The following is a 10,964-nucleotide window of genomic DNA, read 5'->3' as shown; positions in this document are numbered from 1 at the left end:
GGTTAATCTAATAATCCTGTTGCATGGAAATAATAATTTTATGTGGAGTGTCTAGCTGAAAGCTACAATGCCCATGGCATATTCCCCATCATCGCTCTAATTCATTTAAGCTTTTACGTGTACACCCTAAGTTCCATGTTAGAGTGATATCAATGTTCTTCGCTTCAAAGGGACCAACTTTAGGATGTTTTTGAAGAATCATAGCACATTATAATCCTAGTTTCTTTAGATTAATTTTGTCATTCATTGCCACCTTTGTAAATGAGATTGATGCAACTTGTACCTAGCTATGTATATTAGCTAATTTAGTATGTTGAATTTATTTGTTTGAAACTTAAGGTTGCTTGTATATATTCTGTTAGGGACCTAATTTTATCTTGATTTGGTTCATTTGCATCATGTCAAATTACTTTAATTCTTTCAAGTTTCTCCTTTCATTATTAAGGAACGCCTACGGATTAGTCCACACTGAGCTAGTGTTTGAGTTGTCAAATCCATCGTAGCTCAGTGTTCAACCTTTTTTGGGAGATTAGTTTCAACTTTGTTTTGGGAGATTAGTTTAGGGGCTTGCATGTCCTCAGCATAGTGCAAAAATAAGGCCGCATATCATGATAGTTTTTAAGTTTACCGTGACTGAAATATAACTACATTGGCCGTGAAATCATCAATCATGATATCCATTTTGCGGCCGTAATCAAAAATTTATTTTGCACTATGGGCACGAGTCACCGTGAACCTTTGTGTTTAATGGAGAGTGTTTCAAATATTAGGGCGGTAAGTATTCCCTAGACGAAGGATAAGTGTTTCACTCTTAAAAGCAATGTATGTTTTGATCATTTTGGATGGAATTCCGAGTTAAAAGTGATTATTGCCTTGCTATTTCATTGCAATTTATTAAATATAAAGAGTCATACCAACCTAAGATATGGTAGTAATATACTTACATTAAATCCTAGATTATTAACAGTATACTAAGATGCTTAAACTAAGTGATATACAAAGATACTAAAAATTGAACAATATTCGATAATGTTTTTGTGATACACCCCGCAGTTGAAGCGGAAGTTCACGAACGCTAAAAGTGTTGAAATCTTAGAATAGTACACGAGGAAAACTTTTAGTGAAAATGTCACCAATTTGATATCTAGAGGGAACATGAAGTATTCGAACTTGACCACATGTTGCTTTTCACGAATAAAATGTATGTTCATTTTAATATGCTTAGTGCGCTACTGTTGTACTATGTTTCCATACAGATAGATAGCACTAATATTTTCACAGTATACCAAGGTTGCTTTAGAAATAGGGCATACAGTTAAAGAATTAAGTTGGCTACATCAAGGTATTCGACCTCTACACTAGAACGGGAAAGAGTGTCTTGTTGTTTAGGTATTTAAAAAAATTAGGTATGCTTTCTTCCTTTCTTTGCTTTCCTGTTTTTCTTTCTTCCTCTGGAAAATGGAACCCATGCCATCGCCGACGTTCCAGATCGCGTTCTGGTATTGATCCAGTATGAACGTTTCAGAACGAAAACCAAAGGGGCGTTCCACGATCGCACTCCAATGTTTTAGACGACCAAGAGAGCATATTATCAGGCACTAAACATAATAACCATAAATAGAGCGACGTGTGTTAGGTGAGTGTCCATATTATCAGGCACTAAACATATTTAGCTTGCATACATCGTTTAGAAAATTTGGATATCTAAAACCCAATGGTGGATTGGTGCATATAACAGTGTAACATGATTCGCCAGTTAATTCGTTTTTTGGATTCGCAATACACTCAAAACGACTCTAAAATAGCCCAAAACCGACCATAAGTCGCTTTTTTTGATTCGCGATGTGCAAAGAGATTAGTGAATCATGTGATTGTGGCATATAAACTATTTCATGAAAATTACCATGTAAAAAAGCATTTTTAACATCAAGTTGGTGATTGACCAGACTAAGTGAATGTTAGCTGGTTTTACAACAAAATTACATGTTTCTCTATGACAAATGCCCATCGGTTAACCTGCATCGTTACCTACAAGATGAGCTTTATGGCACACAAAAGCCAAAAGTACCATCAAATTTCTCTTTATGCGAACGAAGAATATGACATTAGGAGATTTAAAAACCCAATCCTAAGTCTTATTCTGAATCAAAGCATCAAAGGGTTAAGTGTTGTTATGGGGTTGCGAAATAAAAGGAGATTTGGAATTTTAGGTGTGAAGTCTTAGTACTTGGGATTGCGTTTAAATATACAATGTCTAGTTTATATAATGTGCCTAGATAATGAATTTGAAAGGGGGGAGGGGGGAGGGGAGGTTGGATTGTTTATGCGTATGGAAGATTGTCGATGTGTATTGGAAATATTAAGTGGGTAGGTTATTAGGCTAGTGAAATTAATTGAGAGGATGCTATGTCACTTGGATTATTTGTAAATTGAGGGGGACAAAGGGTATTGGGCCTAGTCTAGTAGCAAAAGGAGTACGTGAGGTGGCATGATTTGGCTCCACAAAAAGAGGGTTGAGCCGTGAGGGCCGAAATGGTGTGGAGTTTGAGTATGGCCGTGAGGGCCTTGAAGAGTAGAAGAATTATTTGGTCGTAAGGACCATTTAGGGTATTGTGCTCTTGAGATGGGTGATTAATTTAATAAGGAGATAATCTTTCATTTGAAAAATCATAGGAAGAAGATTGAGGAGTGTATTATTTGGAGAATGGAAAAGAAATTTCAACAAAAATTACCTTACAACTATAATAATTTTATTCGAAGATTAGTCGTAGTATTTGTAACTTTTATAAAATTATTAGGATATACATAAGAAGTAAATTTATTTTGGGGTTTGTTAAAGGAAAACACAAACATCTAAAAACTTGAAGGTGAAATAAGAGGGTTTTGTAGTAAAATATTTCGAGATGAGATTTTTATTGGGTAAAATATTTAGAAAATTAGTGGCCACATTGAGAGCATGATGTCAAATAGGGGAAGAAAGAGAGACATAGCAAACAATGTGTGAATCCCAATTGTATTTCAAGAACTATATGACAATTTCACCCCTTTTCTTTTTTATGTAGACATATGCTTAGGAATTCTTGTTTAAACTATGAATCCAAAAAGGGTTGAGGATGTTCAATGACAATGCATGTGATTTTTTGCAACTTTTTTTTGGTTGTTCAGTTATAATGGCAATCTTTTCACTAATTTTTCTATGTAGCAATGTTAAAACCCCCCCTCTTACCCGTCCCAAGAAGGAACTACCTTAGGCAGCAATGTAATGTACTTTTTGTGTTGCTATATCCCAAAAAATGAAAATAAATAAATAATGAATTGAACGAGCATGTTAAAAGGCCTTTAGAGGTGTTTGCGTATTGTTTTTGATTTTCTTAACTCCTATTGATTCTCATTCTATGCTTTGAACCACTCATTGAATTTGTATTGAATAAAATATTTTTTAACTTTGCAAGTTGAGTAATTATAAATTAAGGAAAAATGGTCTATATATCTTATAGTGCAAAAATGTGTCAATGTTCGCAATCGTGGTAGTGGGCATGGTGACGCAATAATGGTTTTTTAAATCTTTACAACGCAGGTACTATCTGTTCGGCAAATTTAAAAAGCTTTGGGGCGCGATCAATGTGGTATGGCACGACCTTGTTTTAAACTATGATTTGTCTTTACTCTTCTATGATTGAATTATATCTTTGGGGTGTATCTTTTGCCTAAATTGGAATGAACAGGGTTTAGTATCTCAGTGGGTGAAGATTTTCTTGGATCGTGGAAAATAAGGATGAACAATTGTTTGTTTGTTGAAGGGGGAATTTGTTGGCAATCTAATGGTTCCCTAGGAAGGAGAGAAGCCAATTTAAGAGTATGACTTCCCCTTGCCAAGGTTTTAGGTCATTTAAGGCTTTTGTTTAGCTAGGATTAGTATTATCCTCTTGAGCAACACTTGATACGTATTGATTTCGTGCATGGTAACATGAGGGCATGGCTGTATATATATATATATATATATATATATATATATATATATATATATATATATATATATATATATATATATATATATATATATATATATATATATATATATATATATATATATATATTCTTTTTTTTACTATTTTTTTCCTTGTGACTCGTTTGGTTGTAGGTATTAAATGGTGGGAATTTTAATGTAAAGTTAGTATAATTGAAATGAGAGCTAGATTAGAGTCTCTAATATCAGCAAGATCGAAGGTATGAAGTACCTTGATGAACAAATTATACTATTAATGAAATTGACAATGTTTGAAGGAAATTAACAATGCAAAATGACACAAGTATTTACGAAGTTCACCCAATATTGACTACGTCCTCGAAGGTGTGTATGGAGTTTTAAAAACTCTTACAATGAAGGATTACAATTGAGAGTAAGAGAGGGTGGGGCTTTGTGTTTAGGCTAAGGGGTTTGTGTTTTGATGTGTTTGATATGATTACAAATGAGCATATAAGCTCCCTATTTATAAGGGTAATTGCGCTAATGAGTATACACAATTAAGGCCCTAAGTTAATAGCATAACAATCAGCTCCAAGAACATGAACAGTCGAAAAACAGCATCTTAGGCCTTCTACGAGTACGTCGTTTAGAGCCAGATTCTTGGACTTTTAAGCTTCTCCATTAAATACATTAATTATACACTTAACTATCACCATTAAGCCATATGTTTAAAACATACTTTAATGTCTTCATAACTTCATGCATTGACTCCCATGGTTAAACACACACTTTAATACCACTTTAATATCCATCATAATTCACATCTTTATGCACTCCATTAAGATACACTTAAACACCCATACTTTAAGTTACACTTAACTCACCCATAGAATTCCATATCTCTACGCACACATCAATGCATAGACTTACTTCAACAATAATTTTGGTCGGAAAATCTCTTAACAAATTTAAGGGTCATTCTTGTTCTAGTTAACACATTTCATTTTCGTTCAAATGCATTACCTTTGGAGAGTTGGTATTAGGTGTGTCTATATACTTTAACTCTACAACATGAAAAGAAGGATACGAAGCCATTTTTTTAAGGTTTAGTCTTTTCCAACATTAATGAGTGAAACAAAAAAATGTTCTTGATAAAGAAAGGTTAGTCACTACAGTTTTTTTGGATTAGTCGATATATGCATTATGTAGGTTTTGCAGATTGGTGCATGATATTTCAGTTCCAGCTCTCTTTTAGATGGGGCCATGGGGTGATAGTGTGATACAACCCTCCTTTACTTATAATATATTTCTTAATTATTTAAATGTCAAAACACATAAAAAATAAATGTAGTGTTATTGTAGTTTGAACTTAACTTTTACTTTGAGATATCGAGGATAACATATTAAATTTGTATAAGTAATATAGGGATTAGGGCATTCTTGTAAGTTTATGATGACTAACACTCATGTTGTACAGATTTTTGATGTTGATGTTGATGTTGATGTTGATGTTGTTGCTGTTGCATTGCAGGCACTTAAACCAGATATGGATGAGCTCATCTGATATTCGGCGCTTGCAAGTGGTTAGTACTGTGTTCAATATTGACCTTGGACTATTTAAAATAAAAAAATAATTTCATTCTATTGCACTTATTTGATCGATACATTATATGCTAAGCAATCAACCTGTGAAGATACATGAATTATTAACTGTAGGACCCTTTAACAATGAAGATATTTTTGAACACATGATTTTAGGTTCTATATTTCATGATGGTGCTTCTGATTTGTGATGCTTGTACTCCCTTAGTCCCATAATTTTTGCTAAAAGTACAATTTATGAGGAACCCAAGGCAAGGGAAGAAAAGGGATGTTTTCTGCAGGAGTGAGAGAAACGTGTGGATGAGAATTAAAGAATAAGTGCAAATCATGGCCACAATTAGAAGTATAGCAAAACTTATGGAACGGACTAAAAAGTAAATTGTTGCAAAACCCATGGGACATAACTGTTAGTTTTTAGTCTCAGTGCTATAACTAATGTAGGTGACTTTCCTGATGGCTTATGACTTATGAGTATCTATATCCACTTCAGATCGTTCTTATCCTGATGACACTGGATGAAAACATGGTAAAATGTAGTCTGCCTGATTTTTACTTCTAAACAATTTCGGAGCTGTAATAAACTGATTGACTAATTTATTGTTTTGGTTATTCTTACTTGGATTTTTGCCTTTGCTTTGCACACTAGATGGTATAAGCAGCAAAAAGTTTAGATGATTAATTATCTCCAGTATGGATGTAACAGGTCTCTCATAAACTAACAATGTCCTGTACCAAATACCAGTAATGGCAATGATATCTTCTGTTAAAGTCCATGGTAATCCAACTACTCTAATTCAGGTTGTTCTCAGTTCAATCCCCTTTAGTATTCATAATATTATCATGTTGGAATGGGTGCTGAATAGCGGCAATTATGTTGCTGAAAAACATTCTTGGAGATGGAATTATTAGTTGGACTGAGGTATTTCTTGCTAAATTATGCACATAGTCACTGCAGTTACTCCCTTAGTTCTTTCAATTAAAATTACTTTTCATTTTAGTCTGTTTCACTGATTTTTCTTCCTTTTCTTTAATGATAATGGTCCTACTCTTTTTCTTTTAAACTCATTTACAAACTTATTCTCTCTCATCTTAACCAACCATTTCAATCATTCAAAAAACAGTGTAAATTGAGAGGCACAGAGGGAGTACTTACTTTCTACAGTGAAAAGTAGTCAAGAAATTGTGTTGTCCGTACAGAAAGAAGACGCAAGATTGCAACAGCTTTAGGAAAATTACACCCAACAACTTTCCTAAAATCAAGGGAAAATTGTAATTAGTGTAGAAGATTTGATTCAATGAAATACACTAATCCTTGTCCCATAATTGCAGATACCAATTTCCAGGGGTGCGGGTATAAATGCACATAATTTAGCCCTTCTTATTTTACATTTTTTGGAATTTTACGGCCTAAAATTATATATTCAAAACTAATGTAAAATAATATTTGAGATTCTTTATTCATGGGTGCTCTATGGACACTAAGGGGCAAATTTCTGGATTATTTGACTAAAAACCATATTATCAATTAAACTCAGTCCAGTTGGTTTTGTACACATGTAGAGATGACGGTGCAACCCACTCTATACTAATATTTTGAATTCGCCCTTGCGGACACCTCATCTTATACGTGCCTAAAACTGCCTCGGTGCATGTGCATATGGTTGCTCGCTGTGTAACATGTCCCACATTTGTGTGCATATCTAGCTGGCTAGCTTAGAATCACGGGAGCAAAACTAAACTACAGTGATTAATTTGGTTATAGTCGGATTTTTTTGATGTAAGGCTCTTGAGCAAGAAACCATTTTTTGTTTTATGCAAACAACAACAGAAAATCATGTTGTATGAGTAATTGCTAATGTAGGGCCTTTACAAATTAGTTGGCACTTGGCACTTGGCCAGTTAGCTGTTACTCAAAGTACTTGGTTGACAGACTGACAGTCATAGAATTCTTGAACTGTTTTCAATGCTTATCCTTTGTGCTAGTGCATGAAAATCCTCTTTTAAGATTTCTGGGACACCTTTTTGTTGAACATTTTTGTAAAATTTTTTGCTAATGAATTGTGAACCACTTCTGTGATGTGATGGGATGGCCATTCATATTCATAGATTTTCATGTTTTTGGCTTTTTTTTTTTTTCCTGTTTGGTGCTTTTTCCAAAGGCGTCCATTATTTATCGGTAAACTCCATAGTGTAAAAACAAGACCGCGTCGCATCTCGCCGGCCGTATTGTAAAGGTCTTTTAAAAACAACGAATCGATATTTCCCGCGATGTAAAGGTGTAAAAAAAACCCGTGTTTTATACCGTATCAATGGATATCTTTTGATTTTGACCGATATTTAGACGTTACGATAAGCGCATCACCTCCGTTACCGCATCAACGTTTCGTTACTGCAATCGCGACTGTTACCACATTTTTACTCTATGTTGTACTCAAAAGATTTTTGTTCTGTAGTTTCAAATTATAATAAATTAAAAAAATGACATAATAAATTAGTTGCATTTCTTATTTATGTAAAGTTGCAAATAGTGTTTACGACTTCTTTGTTGTTAAAGGGAAATGTTGTGTATCCCCATATTACGTCAGGTGAAAGGTATTTAGTGATATTGGGATAGCGAAATGTTATTGCTTTTTCTGAAGTATGTAAAGTTGGATATTTTTAAGGAAAAATTGATATTAATAATCCAACCTTTCACTTATCCACTGTGAATAATTCCACATTTGGATTATTTTTTAATAATTCAACCTTTACACTTTGTTTGCTATCAGCATACTAATAGGGTATGATGATAGCAAACTAGTGACAAAGGTTGAATTATTATAAAATAAAAAGTTATGCTGCTAGCAAACTAGAGACAAAGGTTGAATTATTATAAAATAAAAAGTTATGTTGCTAGCAAATTAAGGGCAAAGATTGGATTATTAAAAAATAATCTAAAGGTGGGATTATTCACAGCGAATAGGTGAAATCTTGGATTATTATATCAATTTTTCCTATTTTTAATTGGTTCTTCATTGTTGAATTATAGCATTTTTGTTTACTTTTCCTTGTGTGAGTGCGATTGTTAGGCACTAGGAAGGTGAAGTTTTGACAGGTCTTTGGCCTTTACAATAGCTAGAAGAGCCAATGGCAGCTCTGTGGAAGAAGACATAAGCTAGAATCACTTAATAGGATATTTCATCATTTGACTTGTTCATTTGACAAATAACCAGTAGCCTTTTGGCCGTATGTGTTAATACTAGGTTTTTAAGTTGGTTGTTTCGAGGTGACCATCTATGAAGATGCTTGGTAAAATAATTTTTAAACATGTCTAATTACGTCATATAAGCTTAAGTTATGCATTACATTTTGTGTGTTGAATACAAATTTTGTTTTCCTTTTGTAAATTTTTGGGTAGAGCAATTTATTTTCAGTATGCTGGTATTTGAAAGGACTAAGAATGATTTGCTAACCCATCTCTTTCATCTCTTGCAGAATAACAATCCACATCCAAATTGATCATGGTCATGGATTCATGGTCATGGTCATCAACCCAGCGTCCCACACAAACTCAGGGTCCAAGGAAGAGGCAACGGACAGATCGTATCCGTACGCTCTCGAGGGAGAGGGCAGGAGAAATGCGTACAATCAAATTAAACCCCAAGAATCCACATCCAAATTGATGTGGTAAATTGCGGAGCGATCCTTGCGATGAGATGTAGAATGAGCATCTTTACTGCCTCCATAGGTTTTATTTTGGTGCCATGATGGATTTTGGTGCTATGCACAACTTCGTCGTCGAGAAAGAAGTATAAAGCTTGATGTTGAAATCCTGGCGACGAGAAGCTAATTGTCTGTTAGTGCAATGTGTAGGTTGAAGTTTACTGTTTATTCTAGGTTTGCGGCCACCAGCAAAAAGATAAAGGAAAGAAGCTTACCTCAACGAGCAACTCCAACCTACACTATGCTCAACCAAACAAGGTAATATCTCACTTTTCAATTCATGTATTTCAAGTCTACGAGGACTTCTACAACTTAAGTAAAGAAGATTTTAGATCCCGACCACTTCAGGCTACAATAGTCTTTTCTTTATTTATCTTCAATATTTTGTGTCGTTAGTGTTTTCACGGTTCACTAGAGTCATAAGCCAAGTTTCATAATCACCATCTTGTAGGATATTGAATACTCTACACCCAATGACCCTTTATATTTTCCTCTACAGATTCCTTTTCGTGCGAGTTGTTATAACCTAACGAAGATTTGAGCTCGTTCGTTACCATATTGTGCCTTAGAGGATTTGTGTCTCATATGTACACATAAGCTAAGAAATGTACTTGGCTCGCATCTTTGATAGAATAGACAATTGTTTTGGACTATGACACATTACATATTGGTTGGTGTCGACATAGTATAAGTGTTCATCCACTCCTTAGCGTGGGAAGTGGTCAGAGAATCCCTATTGCAAGGGCCAGGGACCATTTGTTGAGGATAGAAACAACTACACTACAACTTCCTCATGTGGAAATAAACCATGAAGTATTCTCTTTCCATTCTTTCGGTTGCAGTCTATCTTGGCATCATTTTCTTATCTTGGCATCATTCATGTGAAGAAAGTTGAATGATGCCAAAAGATGCACTACTTTCCCACATGAATGATGTTTATACTTGGTCCGTGCTTGAAGACAAAAGTTAATATAATATTCCATCAATTTCTTACATTTTGCATTACTTTTTATTTATGTTTATCTCATTAATTTTGCATAATTTTCTTTTTTTGTCCATGATTTCACTCTCCTTTTAATCTTATCCGCAACTTACTATCTCTCTACTTTAACCACTCTATTGTCTTATTTTCCAACTTAATTTTCTTTTTACTAATTTTCATCTTAAATGCAATTGGTGCATTTTAAGAGGGATAATCCCCTATATTCTAGAGAGGAAGGATATTTATTCATATAAAGTTATTAAGTGATGAGAATTAAATCTTTATCATAAGAGTGGAAAGAAAAATCTTTAATAATGTGTCAAGTAGTTAACAAAAATCTTCTATTAACGTCTCCCTCCATCCTATTACTTTCTTTCCATTTTGATATGCACAACTTTTAAATCTTTAGGGACTACTCAAAACGTAATCTCATGTGTAAATGCTAACCATTTTATTATAAGGATTAATTAGTACGCACAAAAAAGTTAAAAGAAATCATTAGGGGCCACTTAAAAAGATAAAAAAGTAAAATCAAAATAAAAATAAGAAGTAAATTCCTTCAAAATAACAATGGAAAAATACTAGTGAAATGAAAGGAGTATTATTTTTACTCTCATACTTTATTTACTCTAAATTCAATTCAATAATTTTAGATTTACGTTCATAAAATAGATTAAACTCATATATTTCCAGTTACATTTAAAGTTGATT

The 10,964-nt window shown here is 33.8% G+C and overlaps 1 long non-coding RNA gene across 1 annotated transcript; it reads left to right on the top strand.

Annotated features, from left to right (window-relative positions):
• Nucleotides 1–8,469: 8,469 nt before the first annotated feature.
• On the top strand, nt 8,470–10,355 carry LOC130824738 (uncharacterized). Its single transcript, XR_009046802.1, has 3 exons — nt 8,470–8,857; nt 9,044–9,529; nt 9,771–10,355. It is a non-coding gene; the product is annotated as an uncharacterized LOC130824738 (long non-coding RNA).
• The last annotated feature ends 609 nt before the right edge of the window (nt 10,356–10,964 follow it).

Source organism: Amaranthus tricolor, chromosome 1 (assembly GCF_026212465.1).
Source record: "Amaranthus tricolor cultivar Red isolate AtriRed21 chromosome 1, ASM2621246v1, whole genome shotgun sequence".
Taxonomy (NCBI): domain Eukaryota; kingdom Viridiplantae; phylum Streptophyta; class Magnoliopsida; order Caryophyllales; family Amaranthaceae; genus Amaranthus; species Amaranthus tricolor.
This window is presented reverse-complemented; position numbering and strand designations above follow the sequence as displayed.